The following is a 21,206-nucleotide window of genomic DNA, read 5'->3' as shown; positions in this document are numbered from 1 at the left end:
AGATAATTAACACCACCAACTAATTCAGGCAAAGGCAACCCAAGATCTAAGAGTAAAGGACAAGGGGGAATACAGAGATGAATTTGGAAACTTGGCTCCTAGCTTCAGAGATGTCAGACATCAGAGAATAATGTCAGACCCTCAGTAAAAAATGAATGGCCTCTTAGCCCAGCAGAACTCTGGGTATTTTTCATTAAGGCCTGACTCACATGTGTGGAAGTCTTGAGCACTCCATCCTTTCAGATCTGATAAAGTAACTAATTAGACTTTAAAACTAGCCAAGTGTAGGTGATATATTCAGCAGGTACCTGCCTCCTGGAGGCAGAATGGACAGTGACATCTTAAGACACCCCAGTGGCCCTCTTCTTGTTTTCCCCAAAAGTGGTTTTCTCACTGATGCATGGAGTTTTACCATTTGAAATTCATTTGTTTTGAGTTAAATGTTTACATTCTTCTATTTCCTCTTTTTAAAAAGGAGTTGATGTTGTATATAAGTAAGTGTGTGACACTTAACTTACAGATATGAATTCAGATCTAAACTCCACAGCTGACAAACGGTCAGATCTTGGGGAAATTGCATACCCTCTCTGTGTTTCAAATTTCTCATCTGTAAAATGAGAATGATAATACCAATTTCCTAGGACTATCATGGAGATTAGATAAAAGAATGGATATAATACTTAGCAAAATGTCTGACATAAAAAGTTGGAAAGAATAAACATAACTAATGAAAAATATCATGGAAAAGGTACAGGGAATAAGAAGCATAACTGGTAGGTATAAAGTAGACAGGGAGATGTTAAGAATAGAATAAGAAAGGGGGAAGCCAAAGAGCTTAGATGTACATGACCTATGGACATGAACTAAGGGGCAGGGAATGCTAGAGGGAATGGGAGCACAGGGTGGAGAGAAATAAAGGGGAGAAAAAATATGGGACAACTAATAGCCTAATCAATGAAATATACTTTAAAAAAAGAAAGATATTCTTCAGAGAGCAATATGTGTACCAAGTTTCACATAACTGACTAACTACATTCTTTTTTTAAAATTCTAGAATGTGGATTTCTCCAGTGGAAGTTTCAGATAGCCGGAGCTGCAGGCCCTAGGACCATCCTCCTGTTCTCAGTCATGGCTTGTGGTCTGGTCAGCAGTAACCTGAATCTCAAACCTGAGGAGTGCCTTAGAGTGCGGGCCAAGGTGATCCCTGACATCAAGGGCTTCGTGATGAACCTGGGTGAAGGTAGGAGCAATGTGTCCCTGCTTCAGTGTGCATGGGGACACCAACACCACTGTGTGTAACAGCAAGGGTGGAAGGGTCTGGGGGACCGAGCAGCGGGAGTCTGCCTTCCCCTTCCAGCCTAGAAGTGTCACAGGGGTGTGCATCTCCTTCCACCAGGCAGACCTGACTGTCAAGCTGCCAGATGAACACACATTCAAGTTCTCCAAATGTCTTAACCTGGAGGCCATCAATTACCTGGTGGCAGAAGGTAACTTCAAGATCAAGTGTGTGGCCTTTGAGGGAAGCCAGCCAACCCATGGTCACCAGTGATGGTAGCTGCCTCTGTTCTCCTTGAAAAAAAAAAGAAAGAAAGAAAAAAAAAGAAAAAAAATCTAGAATGTGAATGTCATTCCATGCAAGAAATAAAAGGATGATGAATTCACTATAGTTCATAGAGACAGTTTTCTAATATGGCACTAATGAATAGTTGACCTCCTCTTAGGTAAATTGGACTTCTGAAAATTTCTAGAAACCTAAAGAAAATCACCTTAACTCCAAAGGTTCTTATCCAGTTTAGGATGTCAGTACCAGCTGATAGGACCCATCTAATTTTCACTCCCTCTCAGCCCTCTTCCCTACCATCTGCCAGTCTTCCACTCTCTGTCCCAAACTTTTGCTAAAGCTTCTAACTCATTACAATTTATTAAATGAAAAATTGTATTTTATTTTGCATCAAGATGAAAAAAATACGACTCATTTATTATTAGCATATAAATGGCATTTTTTAATGTCACTTTTGCCTCAAAATTACTTACATTTTCAATGATCACAGCATACAAAATTAATTTTTGATAGCCTTTTGTGATTTGGCTGAAAATTCTTATTTCTTTTTTGTGCTTTAAACAGCAAACTGTATCCACTGCTATTCATAGCAAATTTTAGATAATGAAGCAATTAAAAATACATGGATTTAAGATCTTATCTCATTTTTCCTTTGGCCCATTTCTACTTCATTATTCATGAAGGGATATGTTTAATTCAGAGTTAGTAATTGCAGATATATCTAGTATAAATTGTGCCTCAAATTCTTTACCCATTTCAATTTATTTTAGCAAATAGATCTCTTTTGAAAAAAGTAGTTGAGGGGAGAGATGATAAAAATGCAGAAATCTCATATGTGTGTGTCTGTATGTGTGTGTTGATTGGTGTATCCAAATAAGATCTCAAAAATGTTAATAATGACATTTCCTGAGGATTTACCAAGAGCCAGGTGGTGTCCTGACCAATTACATATAGCATTTCATTAAATTCTGAGAGTGATCTTATAAGGGAGGTATAGTTAGTGTTCCCATTTCTTAGATATGGAGACTGAGGCTCAGAGAGTTTACAAAACTGGAAGGAGGTCACACAGAAAAACAGAGACCCAGGATCAAAATGTGACTTGTCTTTCTCTAGAGCCTTTGTGTCCAACTATACATTATTACACTGTTTGCTGTGTCCTGGGATTAAGTGTGTCTGAACCTCAAATTGATTGGTCAGAGGCCTTTGAAATCACTCCACTGCTCCACCCAAGAGCATCCCCAATTCACAAAGTTGCTGGTTCAAGGAATGTGTCACTTACTCTGTTTCCATGAACCCTAAGTGTATTTTAGCAATTTACTGTTTTTTGTAACACAGCTTGTCACAGGGCTTTATAAACCAATAAAAAAAAGGGAAAAAAAGCAAAACAGAGAGAGAGAACAAATAAAGAAATAGCCTAAATATTTAATTATAGGATAAATAAATTCTGATACATTTATTCAGTATTATACTCTGTAGCCATGTAGTGTAATGATTAAAATCTTAGCTTACCCACAAAAATGTTCCTGGTAAATTGTTCCAGGTGTTAAAGGGACTTATTTAAGAAAAAGAAGATCAAAACTATGAATAATAGAATGGCAATAAACACATATCTATCAACAACTGAGTCTAAAAAACAAACTAAACCCTGGCTGGTGTGGCTCAGTGGATTTAGTGCCAACCTGCGAACCAAAGGGTCACTGGTTTGATTCCCAGTCTAGGGCACATACCTGGGGTGTGGGCCAGGTTTCCAGTAGGGGACGTGTGAGAGGTAACCACACATTGATATTTCTCTCCCTCTCTTCCTCCCCTCTCTAAAAGTAAATAAATAAAATCTTAAAAAAAAGTAAAACAAACTAAGCAAACGAGCAGAACAAAGACAGAATCATGGATATGGAGAATGTTTTGATGGTTGTCAGATGGGAGGGGGCTTAATTATATTTTATTTATCCTGAAATATCTCAAATATGATCATTTCAACCTCTCACCCAATCTAAAATTATTAATGAGAAACTTAATTTTTTTGTAAGTCTTTGTAATTCAGTATGTCTTTTACACTTACATATTTTCATTCAGATTAGCCACATTTCCACTATAGTGACCACCATGTGGCATAGGGCAGGTCTAGAAGGATATACACAAACTGTTATATACAAGTGGTTGCTTGAGTGGTGTGATTATGAGATATTTCTCTTTTGTTCAACATACTTGTCTGAATTTTCTGATTTTTTTTAAACAAAGCAGATCATCAATAAAGCAAGAAAGTTCTTTTCAATTTAGGAGAGAAGGGTCTTTCTGGATCAGCTAAATAATTTGTCCAAGGCCATACAGTTAAGATTTGGTGGAATGAGAATTTCAGTCAGCAATCCAATCTTAGAGGCCAGACTCTTTGCCACCACCTAGACTACTTGCCAAGAGGAGTGTGTGACTCAGGGAATGTGTCTGGCCATGGTCTCTGTTGCAGAGCAAGAACACTCAGGCCTTCCTATTGCCCCTTCAGCTCCAACTGCCCAGTCTTGGCATCCTGGGCCTCCCTCTGCAACACTGAACCCAGCTTCCTTCTCAATCCTTCTAGCCTAGATCATGAGTCCTCCTCCAGAGCGATGTTGCCTCTGCTTTGCTTTCTCTGGTGGCAAAATATCACCCTAAAGACTTAATGGTACTCCAAGATAATCATGTTGACATTGCTCCTGGAAAGAAAAAAACTTCAATTAAATGGAAAGTGTCTTTACTAATTTTTTTTTACTCTGTCAATACATTTCATGGATGCCCTCTCCTCTCCCCTTGTATTCCTCCTCTAGATGCTGGGGAGACTGGAGAGAACAAAATAGGCAAAATGGCCACACATATGGAATATGAGTCTGACGGGAGATAAAAAATGGGAGCAAATAAATAAGAAGTATGGGAGGTGTTAATGAAAGCTGTGAAGACAAATAAGGAAAAGGGAAATGGAGATGTTCATATGTAGGATGATTGGAAGATGTGTCTGATAAGGTGACTGTGCAGAGACATAAGGGAAGTGATGGAGTAGTCTTGAGGCTATGTAAGGGACAATCATCTAGCAAGTGCAAAGGCCCTGAGACAGGAGTGAACTTGGCACGATTGAGGAACCATGAGGAGCCACAGTGGCTGGAGCAGAGCTTATTCTGCCAGTTCTGGAAGTATGAAGAGATTGAGAGGGGTCAAGTAGGCTTGAGGCATCTAATATGAAATTTTAAGGTATTGGCATTGCCATGATACAACCCCTCTTGGTCACCCCAAAAGGTTGACAGTGACATTTTATATTAAGGAACATCAGAAAAATAGGCTGTTACTCTCCGGGTCCATGCAACCTTGAGAGCTAAAATGTGAGCAAAGAGGTAACGGGGGCAAAATCTTGCAGATAGCTGTAATCAATCCTGAGCAATTCACGTAAGTCTTGGGGGGATGGTAGACTCATAGGACTTGGGATGGGGGTTCAGGCCAAATTTACTTAAAGTCAAAGAAAAGGATGACCCCAGCTTACATGTGGGTCAAACCTACTTAAGACAACAAATATTTGGAGAATCATATCTCAATTGGGTTTGTTCTTAGTGGATGTGCCCTGTGGTTTAAACCTGATTTTCAAACTGGCTTTTAAATTTTCCATATAGTAACAGCTAGATGGGTGAGTGAAAAGCAAAAGAATGTCTCATGAATGGGCTCTTTCAAAGAGTGTGTTTCCTTAGCATACATAAATGCTCTTTGGGATAAAAGAGAGGAAGATTTATTGAAATCTTACTTATGCCACAGAGATACACAGAATCAAGGGATATTAGTACCCTGGCATGCAAATGATCATTTCCAGAAATTCTTTGGAGTGCATGTTTCTCAGCTGCAGAGAGGATGGTGTCCAAAACTAGGCAAGGTGCACATTGCATGCCAAGTGTTTACAGTGCCAGAGAGCCTTGCCATCTGGATGTCATCCTAACATACTCCCTCCTTCACCCAGAGTGAATCTCTGTCATTATGCATGAGCATTATAACATAATCTCTGGGTTCCAGCCTGGCTGGTCACTGACTAGCTTGAGAAGGTTACCATAAATCCTCCGAGTCTCAGTTTACCCTACTGGAAAGGGAGAATAATTATTGAAAGAAGGAACTCTTACCCTTTGACAGCATGGATGGGCTGGAGATTATTATGCTAAGCAAAATAAGCCAGTCAGAGAAAGATAAATACCATATGATCTCACTCATGTGTGGAATCTAATGAACAAAATAAACTGACAAAATAGGAGCAGAGGCATGGGCATGGAAACATGCAACAGACAGAGATCTCAGAGGGGAGGTGGTGGGGAACTGGAAGAGATTAGCCAAAGAACATAGATGCATAGCCCATGGACACAGAAAACAATATGGTGCAGGTGGTGGGGAGGGGGTTGGGTAGAGGGGGGAACTGGTGGAGGGAGGCAAAGGGGAGAAAATGGAGGGCATTTGTAATAGTGCCAATAATAAAAATTTAAAAACCCACCAATCAATCAATCAATCAATCAATAAAATGAGGATAAATATGGTTCTCCTGAAGATGGAGAAGGAGAATTCTTGGTAGAAAATCCAACTAATGACAAACTCTTAATAAAGGTTAGTATTAAGTAAATGCAAACAGACCATCAGCAAAGAGCTACCTGTATTTTGCTTTGTTTTATTTCCTTTTTTTTCCTCCCCTAGAGCAAAATGGCAGGGACTCACTTTTCAAGAAATTACACTGTGTTCAGTGACTTCCCATCAAGAGTAGGCAGTGTTCCATATCCTGCCATTGGTAAGTATCAAATGGGCCCATGTCAGACAAGGCATGGCTTTTAATCTCCCTTTATTTGCTGTGTCACCTGTCAGTGACCTTGACTGTTGCCGGCTGTCTCGTGTTCTGCAGTTTGCTGATAAGTGTGTTTACGGCTTTCAAAGTCATGTCTGCCGAAAACCACATCTGTTTCACCGCCGACTTAACAGGCACACAATGAAATATAAAGGCTAATTCTGTGGTGTACGCAATCCGTGTCTGTTTTCCCAGAGGATTCCAAATGGAGTGAACTCAGCAGAGGGAGTTCTTAGATGGCTGGCAATCCTGGGGGAGAAGATGAGCATGGGCTATGACATGAAGCTCTCACTGAACTGACAGGAGTACCAGCATCCCAGACACAGGGATGGAGAGGGAGCCCTTGCCCCAGGGAGGGCTTCGATGCTGAGATGCTTAGCAACACTCACTCTCCCTATTTGGCCCACCAGGAACCAGGTTGAGTTTCTCAAGTAAGATTTCCCACCTTAGTTGCCTTGCTTAGAATACTGATGTTGGGAGGAAGTCTAGTGCTATGGGAGTGGTGGCAGAGACATTTCATACTTTATTAAGGTATCAACGATGGCATCTTTATTCAAACATCAAATAAAAATATCAGCTACCATTTATTGAACATCTGCTAAATGCTAGATGCCAGCCTTAGGCTGGACACAATTCTGTGATGTTGCTAGAGGTGTTATGATGTCCACTTTACATATGTGGGAATTAAAACTCAAAGAGGGAAAGCAATTTGCCCAGATGGTCAGTCCTTGGAACTTGAGTTGTCCACATTTTTGACTGGTTTCTTAGGTCATTTATGTTGAGTATATGCCTTGCAGCTTCATTGCTATATCATACATAGGCTGTACACATGGACACTGCTGGATATTGCCAATCCATTTCCAAAGCCATTATATCAATCCCAGCAGCAGAGCCAAGTCTGAAGCTGGGTCTGGCTAATTCTAGCTTTAATAATTTTTACCACTACAATATACCTGACCAAAGTGCCAGGTATAAATAATAGAGACTTTCCAGGGAAACTTCTGGCAAGGAGACAGTTGCTTTGTTTTGTAAATATTTTATTAGCATATAGCACACATACAGCAATATGCATAAATCTCAAGCAAACCGCTCATTGAACTTTTACAAAGTCTCCATGAGATCATTGCCTGATTAAGGTACCAAATATGACTGATCACACTGACAGCCTCCCTCTTTGTTCCCATCAACTTGATATTTACCCTTCTGACCCTTTGCATTCCCATACACATTTTAGAATCATGTAGTCCCTTTACACATGAAGAAAATCCTGCTGGGAATTTAAAATGAGATTGTATTGAATTGACACATTAATTTGAGAATTTTGTTAGATTGGGATTATTTCTTTCCTAAATGTTCAAAAGAATTCACTGGTAAAATCATGTGGGCCTAGAGTTGGGGTGTGTGTGTGTGTGTGATAGATTATAATTGTAGATTCAATGTCGTTATTAACTATAGGAGCATTTATATTTTCTGATGTGCCTGTGCCAGTTTTGCTAAGTTATTTTTATTTTAATTTTTTAAATTCTTACCTGAGGACATGTTTCCAATTGATTTTAGAGAGAAAGGAAGGGAGAGAGAGAGCAAGGGAGAGGGGGAGAGAGAGAGAGAGAAAGAGAAAGATTGATATGAGGGAAAAATATCAATTAATTGCCTCCCATATGTGCCCCAAGCAGAGATCAACCCACAACCCTTCAGTGTACAGACCAGCACTCCAACTAAATGGGCCACAGGGACAGGACTGCTAAGTTATTTTTAAAGAAAAATTCCCCTTTCACCTAAATTTTCAACTCTGTTGGCTTAAGACTCTTCCATAATGCATGAAGGGATTATTTACCTGATAGAAATATTCTGTGTCTTGATTGTGGTAATGTTTAATAGGGATACATAGGGATACATAAAATACATAGGGATATGTATTTGTGAAGACTTATTTAACTCTATTCCTAAAATGGCTTCATTTTATTTCAACTACAATGTTAAAGTCCAATAATATGAAGTTGTTGGCAGTAAAATGGGATATACTGCTGGAGAGGTATACAAGGTCTGTACAGAAAGTATCCAGCTATGCAATATGAAAAATAGAGACATTTATTAAAGAGAAACATTATACATAGGGCAATGGTGCCTAAGTCCCCTTCAAAGTAGACACCTTGGGACTTCACACAGTTCTCCCAACTGCAGCAAAATGTTCCTTCTGCTCTGGTAGCAGAAGCCACAGAACAAATTTTCCCGCAACATGTTTCATGTCAAGATCCTGTATCAAAATCTCAGACACAGTAGTTTTTGGAATCCTCAGATCAGCTTCCAGTTCTGGCACTGTCAGTCACCAATCTTTGTTGATTGCACCCCATACACTTTCAACATTCTCAAGTGTTTTGCTTATTGCAGGCCTTCCAAAATGTGGATCACTTTCAACAGATTCTCAGTTTACTGTTTTACAGGTAAATCTTTGAACTGTTGTGCCACACTTTTATTTTTGCTGCACTCACTGCATCATCCCCCCCAAAAGCCTTCTGGATCATCCGAATAGTTTCTGCAGAGGAGCGTTCAAGCTTAACACAAAATTTGATGCAGATTTTTTGCTCTACTTGCTCAGTCATTTTGAATGTAACAGCCACACAGTGCACATGCTCACTCAGCAGTGTCTATCACTCCTACTGATTAGTACAGTGAAGTCATCATTGTTCACACATGCATTCCAGTCCACTCTCCTTGGATGCCAGTTTATATCAATCTCACACAAACTGTTCTCATTTTATTAACAATGGCTGGGCTTTTTCCAAACAGACCTTGTATACATTGGTATAACCTTATGGGAAAACAATGTGGAAACATCTTTTAAAAATTAAACTGTATATGTATTATCTTCTAGAAATTCCACCTCTAGGTATACACTGTAGGAAAATTCTCCTATATATGCTCAACAAGATAGTATAGTACATTACTGCAGCTCTGTAAGAAAGAAAAAGTAAAAATATATTACCATTATTCAGAAGGCATGTATGCATAGTAGACTGGGATATTATTAAATACAGTGATTTAGAACATGTGTTTCAACCTGGATAAATTCCTCAAAACAAATGAGTCAAAAAAAAAAAGGTTGCAAAGAGGAAACTACTGTTGATGCCATTTATGTAAATTTTTAAAATCTTGCTATTTTTTAATTTTTTCTCCATTGTAATAAAAATTTCAGTGGGCACAGGGAAATCCAGAATAAATATTTCCTTGCTAGGTGTGAGCATGTCTCACTAACATCTTACTATGTTCACTGGGATATGAGCACTGTTATTTGGAAACTTCCAGGAACCTTCCTTAAGGGTAGCTGATAAAAGCCTTTTAATTCTTCCACTTCTCTTTTGCTTCCTCTTCCTTTGGCTTTCTGTGTTAGTTTCCTATGGCTACCATAACAAAGTGATGAGTAGCTGAGTACCATAACAATAAGCTGAGTAGCTTTAGGCAACAGAAGTTTGTTTTCTTATGTTTCAGAAGGCTAGAAGTTGTTTTAGAAGGCAAGAAGTCCTGTCAGCATGTCATGCTGTCTTGATGGCTCTAAGGCAGAATCTGTTCCTAGCTTTCTCCTGGCTTCTGTTGTTGGCAGTTCTTGGCATTCCTTGGCTTGTTGACCCATCATTCCAATATCTGCCTCAGTCTTCACATGATGTTATGTCCTGTGTGTCTGAGTCTATGTTTCTTCTCTTCTTACAATGACACCAGACAGATTAGAACACACACTAATTCAGTATGACCTCATCCTAACCTGATTACATTTGCAAAAGCCCCATTTCCAAGTAAGGTCATATTGATATATACTGGGGATTAGGACTTAACATACATTTTTGGTAGTCACAATTCAACCCACAATGCCTTCTTCTTCTCCTCATATTTCTTCTTTACACCATCTATCCTTTCTGTTAGTTGGAATGTAGATATGATGGTAGGAGCTAGATAGAACTGCCCTCTTGAACCAAGAAGTAAATTTTAGAATGGGATCCATGGGTGAAGGATGGATACAAGATAGAAGGAAGCTGGGCTCTTGAGATCATAAAGAAGTCATGTCAGGTCTAAACTATCTACCAAGACTTTTATATGAGAGATAAATAAATAGTTATTTTTTAAAACTCCTCTTCTCCTTATTTTGGGGTTTCTTTTACTTGTGGCCAAGCCTAATCCTAACACACACATATATGTATAATGTACTGGAACATAAGTGGGACCATTCCAAACACATGAACAGAGGGGGAGTGGAATGGGAAATGATGATCAAAAGGAAATCTAATTTTCTCTGTAATGACTTACTGCTTTTATTAGAAGAAGATAAAGCCAATATAGCAAATGTTTAATAGTTATGAATTCTAGAAGGTAGAGACCATTGATAGAAGTAATGATACCGTTAACATTTAAATTCTGAATTTTCACAATGTATTCCCCCAAATTCCCTCAAAAATTGAGAGGACTCTATCTGCACCTTTTAATTCAGTCACATGAATTGGCCTGGAATTTCTTGCACACACTGGCTATTTTCTTACCTCTTTGGAAATCCTACTTGCCCTCACTGGAATGTCCTCAACTTTTCCACCCTGCTTACTCTTTCCTGTTCTCCAAATCTCAGCTCTGAGTTAAATAATGGGTGACAAGGCATCTGATAAACCATTTAGAAACCAACAAAAGTTACATCCCCACCTTACCAGATTCTAAAATAAAAGCTCATTCTATGGGACACATTTTTGATAATGGTTTAAATTATAAAAGTTTAAATTACAAAAATTATAAAGCAATTATAAATTTCTCATTGTAAAAAATCCTAAGACTGGTATTACAAAAGTATAAAAAGTAAAACTAGAAACCTGCCCTTTATCATCCTCATTATATTCTAGAAATAACTCATTTGAATAAATGTTTAAATATTTTAAAACCAAACCATAAAGAATTAGGATAAACAATAACAGACTATTTTTAAATATATTTTATTGATTATGCTATTATAGTTGTCCCATTTTCCACCCTTATTCCCCTCCACCCTGCAGCCACCTCCCACCCACAATCCCCCCACCCCCACCTTAGTTCATGCCCATGGGTTGTACATATAAATTCTTTGGCTTCTACATTTCCTATGCTGTTTTTAACCTACCACTGTCTATTTTTTACCTACAATTTTGCTTATTATTTCCTGTACCTTTTTCCCCATCCTCCCCATTCTGTATCCGCACTGATATAACCCTCCATGTTATCTCTATTTCTGTGAATTTGTTCCTGTTCTAGTTGTTTGCTTAGTCCATTTATATTTTTTTTTAATTTTGTTTGTTGATAGTTGTGATTTTGGTGTCATTTTACTGTTCATATTTTTTGTCTTCTTTTTCTTAGATAAGTCCCTTTAACATTTCATATAATAAGGGCTTGGTGATGATGAACTCCTTTAACTTGACCTTATCTGGAAAGTACTTTACCTGTCCTTCCATTCTAAATGATAGCTTTGCTGGATAGAGTAATCTTGGATGTAGGTCCTTGCCTTTTATGACTTGGAATACTTCTTTCCAGCCCCTTCTTGCCTGCAAGATTTCTTTTGAGAAATTAGCTGATAGTCTTAAGGGACCTTTTTTTGTAGGCAACTGTCTCTTTTTGCTGCTTTTAGGATTCTCTCCTTATCTTCAGTAATGTAATTAATGATGTGCCTTCCTGTGTGCTTCCTTGGGTCCAACTTCTTTGGGACTCTCTGAGTTTCCTGGACTTAATGGAAGTCTATTTCCTTTGCCGGATTGGGGAAGTTCTCCTTCATTATGTTTTCAAATAAGTTCTCTTTTCTTTTTCTTTCTTTCTTTCTTTCTTTCTTTCTTTCTTTCTTTCTTTCTTTCTTTCTTTCTTTCCTTCCTTCCTTCCTTCCTTCCTTCCTTCCTTCCTTCCTTCCTTCCTTCCTTCCTTCCTTCCTTCCTTCCTTAAAATTCCCATCCATTTATTCATTTTTGCATGTGTGCATATTATTTTTTTTAAATATATTTTATTGATTATGCTATTACAGTTGTCCCATTACCCCCCTTCATTCCCCTTCACCCTGCACACCCTCTCCCACCCACATTCCCCCCTTTAGTTCATGTCCATGTGTCATAACTTCTTTAGCTTCTACATTTACCATACTATTCTTACCCTCCCCCTGTCTATTTTCTACCTACATTCTATGCTACTTATTCTCCGTACCTTTTCCCCCTCTCTCCTCCTCCCACTCCCCTGTTGCTAACCCTCCATGTGTTCTCCATTTCTGTGGGTCTGATCTTGTTCTAGTTGTTTGCTTAGTTTGTTTTTGTTTTGTTTTACGTGTAGTTGTTAATAATTGTGAGTTTGCTGTCATTTTACTGTACATGTTTTTTATCTTCTTTTTCTTAGATAAGTCCCTTTAACATTTCACATAATAAGGGCTTGGTGATGATGAACTCCTTTAACTTAACCTTATCTGAGAAGCACTTTATCTGCCCTTCCATTCTAAATGAAAGCTTTGCTGGATAGAGCAATCTTGGATGTAGGTCCTTGCCTTTCATGACTTGGAATACTTCTTTCCAGCCCCTTCTTGCCTGCAAGGTCTCTTTTGAGAAGTCAGCTGACAGTCTGATGGGAACTCCTTTGTAGGTGACTGTCCCCTTATCTCTTGCTGCTTCTAGGATTCTCTCCTTCATTTTTACTTTGGCTAATGTAATTATGATGTGCCTTGGTGTGTTCCTTCTTGGGTCCAACTTCTTTGGGAGTCTCTGAGCTTCCTGGACTTCCTGGAAGTCTATTTTCTCTGCCAGAATGGGGAGGTTCCCCTTTATTATTTGTTCATATAAGTTTCCCACTTGTTGCTCTTCCTCTTCTCCTTCTGGTACCCCTATAATTTGGATATTGGAATGGTTAAAGATGTCCTGGAGATTCCTAAGCTTCTCCCCATTTTTTTGAATTCTCCATTCTTTTTTGTTTAGTTCTTTCTTTCTTCTTCTGGTCCACTCTATTGTTTTGAGTCCCAGTTTCCTTCCCATCACTATTGGTTCCCTGTGCATTTTCCTTAATTTTTCTTATCGTAGCCTGCATTTGTTCATTGAATTTGTGACCAAAATCAACCAATTCTGTGAGCATCCTGATCACCAGTGCTTTGAACTGTGCATTTGATAGGTTGGCTATCTCTCTCTTGCTTAAAAGTACCATTGAGGGGCTACCAATTCTGTTTGAGCCATTTCCCCCGACCTTTGGTCTGGTCACGCCTATTATGTATGAGGGGCGGAGCCTTAGGTGTTCACCAGGGTGGGGCACCCCAGTTGCTGGGTTGTGATGCTGTATGTGGGGGCAGGGTCCAAGAGGGAACCATGGTGCTTGCTCTGCTCTCTGTCAGACCTCAGTCCCTTCCACTGCTTCTCTGGAGCAAACTGGGCCCCTCTGGTGCCAATTCGCATGTGAGTGGGCTTGTGCACTCCGTGGGACTTTCCAAGGACCTCTCCTGTTTGACTGGGAGTCTCTCCCTGTGCCTCAACCCCCGCAGGTGTTTTCAATCAGTGCCCCAAGGCTGTATTTCCCAGTGCTGTGAACCCAGTGCTGGGTTGTGTGCAGTGCCTTGCTTCACAGTTCCTGCCTTGCTGGGTCTGTCATTTGCCGCCCCTCAGCCGGGATCTGCCAGCTGCCGCTTGTGTGCTCAGGGTCCATCCACTGTGGTCTTGTGCACCCCGAATGCCTCATGCACCTGGTCCCAATGCTCTCTGCTCTCCACGCCACAACCCGCGCCTGGCTGCCCAACTCTGCCCTTCCTACTGGTCTGGATGAACAGGTCTATTTTAACTTCTTGGTTGTCCAATTTCCATACAGTTCAATTTTCTGTCAGTTCTGGTTGTTATTCTGTTTCTAAATTGTTGTTGTCCCTATCTTGGTTGTGCGAGGAGCCACAGTGTGTCTACCTATGCCTCCATCTTGGCCGGAAGTCCTCAAATAAGTTTTCAATTTCTTGTTCTTCCTCTTCTTCCTCTGGCACCCCTGTGATTTTGGATGTTTGAAAGTTGTCCTGGAGGTTCCTAAGCCTCTGCTCGTATTTTTGAATTCTTATTTCTTCATTCTGTTCTGGTTGAATGTTTATATCTTCTGGCCCAAACCATTGATCTGAGTCCCAGTTTCCTTTCCTTCACTGTAGGTTCCCTATACATTTTCCTTTATTTCACTTTTCATAGCCTTCACTTTTTCCTCTATTTTGCAATGATACTCAGCCATTTCTGTGAGCATCCTGATTATCTGCTAGGCTGTCTATTTCTTTATGGCTTAGTTGTACTTTTTCTGTAGCTCTGATCTGTTCTTTCATTTGGGCCATTTTTTTTTGTCTTGGTGTGCCTGTTAAATAATAATGGGTGGAGTCTTAGGTTCTCCAGGGCAGGGCAACCTAGGTCACTGTGTTGTGGCACTGTCTGTGGGGGAAGGGTCAGAGAGGGAACAGGGCCACTTGCTTGGCTACCTGCCAGCTTTCAGTCCCACAAACAAATTGGGCCCTTCTGGTGCTGGTGCAAATCCATCCAGGTGGGTGGATTTGTGTATGTTCTAGAACCCTGTGGGTCTCTCCAACAAACTTGCCTGTGAGGCTGGGAGTTTCTTTTGCCACCACAACCCCCACAGATATTTTCAGTCAGAAGTTTTGAGGCTTTATTTCCCTGTGCTGGAACCCTGAGTTGCGCAATCTGTCTTGCTCCTGAGTTATTCCTCCCTGTTCATCCATAGGCAAATGTAGGGCCTCCCACTCTGCCAGTCACTCCTTGCTCACTATGGTCCTCTAGCCTCTCCCTTGCTGCAAATCCTCTCTGTTCCAGCTGCCTGTCTCCACCCCTCATACCAGTCTGGATGAGTATTTCTTCTTCAACTCCTTCATTGTCAGACTTCCATACAGTTAGATTTTCTGGCAGATCTGGCTGTTTTTTGTTCTTGTTGTCCTTCTTTTGGTTGTGCGAGGAGGCACAGTATATTTACCTATGCCTCCATCTTGGCCAGAGGTCCAAGAGACTATTTTTAAAAGCAATGGGAGGGAGGTGGAGATGACTAGGGTGTGTGGGGGGGGAGTGATGGGAGGGGGAAATGCAGATAACTGTACTTGAACAGCAGTAAAATAATAAAATAAATAAAAGCAATGGTAAAGAAGGACTTTCTTGTGAGAAACCACAGCAAACTTTAAATAACAAGACTGATTTTTCTGAGATAAGAACAGTTTTGAAAATTCTATATGAATGAAAAATACTCATTTAAGTGGGAAAATATTTGCAACGTACATGACGGACCAAAATGTCAATGTCCTTAATATATAAAATCTTTCAAATTGATATAAAAGTAACAGACACAAACAGACAACTTTGAAAAGACAAAAATAAGTGTAACAGATACATAACATAAAAAGTAATACCTACTGACAGGGAGAATATGGGAGTAATTGGAAAATTCATGTAGTGCTGGTGGAATTTAAAAATAGCAGAAACTTCTGGGAGAAAAATCTATCCTGGTGTATCCAAAGTCCTAAAAAGATATGTGATTTTGATTCAATGGTTTCACTGCTAAGAATTCATTCTGAAAAAATGGAGGAGGATATGTGCAATAAATTAGCTACAAATATATTCATCACAAAGTTGTAAATAGTGGCAAGGAAAATTGTAAGCAACCTAAGTGTCTAAATGGAGCATTTAAAAAATTATGGTACATTCATTTAATAGAATAGTAATATGTCACTTCTTAGGAAGATGCTCATAGTATATTCAATCCACTTAAGAATAAGCAGATTGAAAACAGTATATATTACAAGATATAGCTTTTTAAAAGCATTGCATATATGCATATTATACAAACTGGAAGGATTCACATGTGTGTTATGTGTGTATATGACTAGTATCCTTCTGTTGTTCCTCACTGGACTGTAACTTGTGGAAAAGAAACATACCTTGTTTCATTGTTGTAATCTCAATTTACAGCTCAAAAATGTTAGTTGAATAATGAATTAAGAATATGCTATAATTTAGTCTTTTGGGTAATTGTTTCACTTTCCATGTTTCTACGGCTACATGAATACTTTCTAAATTAGAAATTCACAAATTATCTGAGGTGGAATGATTAATTTCTTCAAACTCTGATTATAGAGGTAGAGAAACTGAAGTTGGGAGAGATGAAGTGACTTAACCAATGTCACATGGCAAGTTAGGGGCAGGCTAGGACTAGACCCAGACCCATTAATTTCCTCCTAGGGCTTCCTACCACAGCAATTTGCATAATAGCCCTCTTGATTTCCTTTTGTTATCTGAAGAAATCTGACACACAGGGAGCTTTGAAAGGGAATGAATGTTTCTGGGAAGGGCCAGACTGGACCAGTGAGAAAGGTAGAAATTTGGGCATCAATGTGAAACAAGATTCAAAGGTAGATTTTATGATGTTACATCCTGTCTCCAAGTCAGGAAATCCAGCGTGTATGTGTTTACTTTGTGGGAAGAAGATACAGAAAGACTTCATTTTAGGCAGCATGGCCAATTCAGCCTCTAAGACCACCCCCCCCCCCCGCCCACCCCAGCAGACCTGTTGTTTTTTTTTTTTCTCTAGAGTACTGATGCTCTCTTCCTGGCTCCAGAATTTACTGGGTTATTGCACCTCCATTTCTACCTCACTCCATCTAAATACCCACAGTGTCAGTGAATGAATGCAGACTCCCAGCCGGGGGCGCCAGAGAGTTTATTTCTGAAAATGACCTGTCATCACACTTGATGCAGTCTCTGCATATGAAACCATTGAGCAAACATCAGGAAAGCTAGTTGAGTTAACCATGCTGTTGACCTGTTCTGGGCTTTCTAATTACACATATTTTCTCATTTAATTTTCACAACAGCTCTGTAAGGAAGCAGAAGCTACTCTCCCCATTTTACAAATGAGAACACTGAGTCTCAGAAAGGAGAGGTGACTTGCCCAGGGTCACATTGCAGCAAGTCACTGAGACTGGCTGGGAAGCTAAGTGTTCTCGTTATGGTGAAGTTAAATTTGATTTCTCCTTTCAGGCTCTAAGTTAAATTTGCTTTCTTTTTCATGGCAGCCACCATTCAGGATGGTTGACTTTGAAAAAAGTGGCTTTAGTGTTTCTATTACACTTAGGAATACATAACTAAAACTGACTCTGGCTCTCGGGCTAGCCCAAAAGATTTGATAAGAATTTCAGTATCAGTCAGTTTTAGGAAACCCTTGCCTTGCCCCCTCTTGGGGTTATACAAGTGTCTTAGGACTTGTGAGGTATTTAGGAAAGTCAAGCAAAGCTCGGTTCAAGTTTCCTAAAGATGTCATTATTAATGGTGCTTTCTTGGCTATGTCATGATGCTGTGGACACTGAACAATGCCATCTGTTCTGATGACTCAGAGATGCCCCTCAGAGCATCATTTTTGTAGACCAAAGACTCAGACACAGATACCTAGCTGAGTGCCCTAGAATCATGTGTTATGTTCATGAGTAGTCATCCCCAAGGCTCCCATTCCTTGTAGGGTCCGCATCCTTAGTCTTGCCGACATGCCAGCTCAGGGGTGCATCACTCCCTCTCTGTCCTAACTCAGAACCATCTCCCTCTGCTGCCAAATGGGGGTGCCTAAACCTCCAGGATCCCAATACTACTTTTGTATATTTTGAGGCATAGCTTACAACTGTAAAATGCACATCTTAAATATGCAGCTCACAGGATTTATGGATAGGTCTTTGCCTTATGTAATCACCATTGAGATCTAGTTATATAACATTTTCTTCATCTCAGAAAAATCCCACATGACCTTTCCCAGTCAGTAACCCCCACACTTGGATGTGTCCACTCTCTGACCTCAGTCACTATAGATGAGCTTCGCTATGTTTGCTATTCATGAAAATTGAATCATACAGTAGAAGTTCTTTTGTGTCCAGCTTCTTTTTCTCAATATAATGTTTTTAAACACTATCCACATTGTTTTCTATACTTTATTCTTTTTTGTTGATGATTACTATTAATTACATTATATGATTTACCCTTATATTTTCCTGTTCATAGATTTTTGAATTATGTTCAGTTTAGGACTATTATTAATTAGTCTTCTATGAACATTCTTATACAAATCTTTTTGTGAACATATGTGCTAGTTTTTCTTGAGAACCATTCTAGAGCTGAAACTTTAGGGTCATAGGGAAGGTGTCTATTTAATTTTATGAAAAACTGCCAAATTGCTTTCCCAAGTGATTGAAGTATTTTACACTCCTACCAGCAATGTGTGGGAGTTCCAGTTGCTTCATATCCTTGCCAATACTTCTATCATTCTTTTTTATTTTATCCCAGCCTACAGAAAAACAGGACACTGTTTGTTTCACCATTGGAGTTTTCTGCCACATTAAACTGACTGCTCCTACTGGTGACATATACCCCCAAATTTACAGTAATAATTTTCCATTTCTACTCTGGATTTCTCCCAGTAGTTACCTGTCTTTTTTTGTACCTCATCCCACACCATACTTACTTTAGGGCTGATTGGAGAAGTGAACAAAAATATGAATCAAGTAGCAGTCTCCTGTGAAATTCAAAGTAAAAATGTGTAGTTGAAAAGTAGGTGCAAGAAGGGCTTAATTTGGGGGCAATCTGATGTAACAGAAAATTCTAGGATTCTAGACTCATATGGTCCTGTCCTTGACTGACTGTGTGGCCTTAGAAAAATCATTTAATATCATCGAGTTTCAGATTCATTGGCTATAAAATACAGAAAGTGAAAATTAAATTCATAAATGATGTAAAAGGCCATGTCACAGACTAGATACTTTCTTCTAAATACATTTCACATTTCAGTTTGTATGAGTCAGGATGGGCTGGCTTGTGCTGTGGTAACAAGTAACCCCCAGCTTGGCACAACAGAAATTTATTTCTTACTCATGGTGTATGTCTAACACTGGTTGCTGGCGTTCCCTCATAGTCACTCAGGTACCCTTCTGGAGGTGCCACCTGGACCTCAGGTTCCACAAATGTTATCACTGAGTGCTTGCTGGGATAAAATCAAGTTTTTAGTCATTTAGTCAACAAATGTGTACTGAAGAAACTATTTTGTGATAAACACTGGAGACACAGAAACAAAAGATCCTGTACCTGCTTCCAGGGCTCACAGTATAATAATAATGATAACAACAAGTGTAACTATAGTAGTAACAATAGCTGCAGCCAAGAGCTATTAAGCCAGATGCTGTATTAAGAGCTTATTTTATGCAGTCGGTATGTTCCCAGTCACAAAACTCAGGTGAAGTGGAACTTTGTTTTTCTATATAACTGATTTTACTTTCCATTAAACACTGGAAAACTGAATGAGAAGAAATGAAGTCGCTCTGGCTTAAGAGTCAGTCTCTTTTGAATACTACTCAGTTGACCCAAGTTCCTCTCTTTTGTATTCCTTTCTATCCTTCTCTTTAGTCATGCTTGAAATTCCTGGTATGAAGTGAAGGCTTAGTATTGGAACATGCCAGACCATGGGGAGAAGTATCACCTTTGTTATCATCACCTGTGTGTAGTTTGGTGTCCCCTTTGCTTCCACTGCTGCCAAACATGGTTCTACGACAGCCTTGGGATTTCAGGCCAGTGCATGCATATCCCTAACCCCTAGCCATGAAGATGTTTTTGGTTTCCTGGTTCTCACAGCTATCTTCATGCCCTTCTCAGGAGAGTGAGAGCTCCCAGTTGCTTTTCCCACACCGCACTGCTTTGTCCAGGATTTGCAAAGCTGCCCTCACTCCTCTTCACCCTGGAAGTCCTCTGGGTCTTTCCTACTCTGTGGCCTAGGCACCGTATTAGACAAGAAGCTTCTCTGTAGATCTGAGGAATGCGACTTTTCTGCTCTGGGGTTTCCCCAAACTCATCCAAGATTTCCTTCATCATCCTAGACCATATCTATCTTGGTTATCTGGGATCAGCACGTATAACCCTAATGGTTTCAAATGACCTTTAAAAAAATCTCTCCTCAAAAGGTAGGCCAACCAGTGTTCCAGCTGAAGATGGAAACAATCAATACTGCTTTGTAATATGGATAATAACTGTGCAAGTTTAGGACTGAAATAGCAGCAAAAGCCCAAAGCTAGAATCAATATGAATTAAGATTCTGTGTCCATTCATTGTTAAGGCTAATCAGTTGTTGGCTTTGAACAGAAGACTCATACCTTGATTAGAGCTGTCAGTGGTAAGCAGCAAATTAAAACTTATTTGGGCCCCACTAGTGTGCTTGAATTTCAGATTATCCAAAATCCTGGTGTGGCCCAAATTGGAAGTTTTCTCATGGACAAAAGGAGGGACTTGAAACAGATAGTGGATCTCAAAGTTCCCTTCTAGCAATGAAGCATTCTCTTTGATAGCAGGGAGGTAAACAGAGTCTTAATTCATTCCTTTATTATTTCATTTTCCTGCACCAGGGAGAAATAGCAGCTAGCATGTGATATTTAAGGAAAACATACATTTATAATTCATCTGTATGCAGTCATATACATTATAAATGTGAGTCCAAAAGATACCTCCCTTAATAAGCAAGTGAGAATTTATGAGCTTGCTCTCACCCACCTCACTACCATTATTTATTTTATATTGATGGCCTCTCTACCCAGTAGACTGCTCTAAGTCTATTAACTTTTTTTAATGGCATATTTTGGATTTGGGGCAAGCCATTGGGCTCTGAACTCATTTGCAATTTCTCCATTGCTTATGAATGCTCTGATTTATGTCAAGGGTATGTGGTGGTTGATTTTGAGCCTAATTTTTGCTCTCACTTGCATCCAAGGCATCTGAGTATGTCTTATGGACTCATCAAGTATCTGTTTAAATGAGCTGATTT

The 21,206-nt window shown here is 39.5% G+C and overlaps 1 pseudogene; it reads left to right on the top strand.

Annotated features, from left to right (window-relative positions):
* The first annotated feature begins 1,128 nt into the window (after window positions 1-1,128).
* On the top strand, window positions 1,129-1,549 carry LOC123806282 (annotated as a pseudogene).
* The last annotated feature ends 19,657 nt before the right edge of the window (window positions 1,550-21,206 follow it).

Source organism: Phyllostomus hastatus, unplaced genomic scaffold (assembly GCF_019186645.2).
Source record: "Phyllostomus hastatus isolate PE091 unplaced genomic scaffold, TTU_PhHast_1.1 phas_scaffold_385, whole genome shotgun sequence".
In the NCBI taxonomy this organism is placed as follows: Eukaryota; Metazoa; Chordata; class Mammalia; order Chiroptera; family Phyllostomidae; genus Phyllostomus; species Phyllostomus hastatus.
Note: the sequence above shows the minus strand (reverse complement) of the source record. Positions and strands in the feature narration are given on the sequence as shown.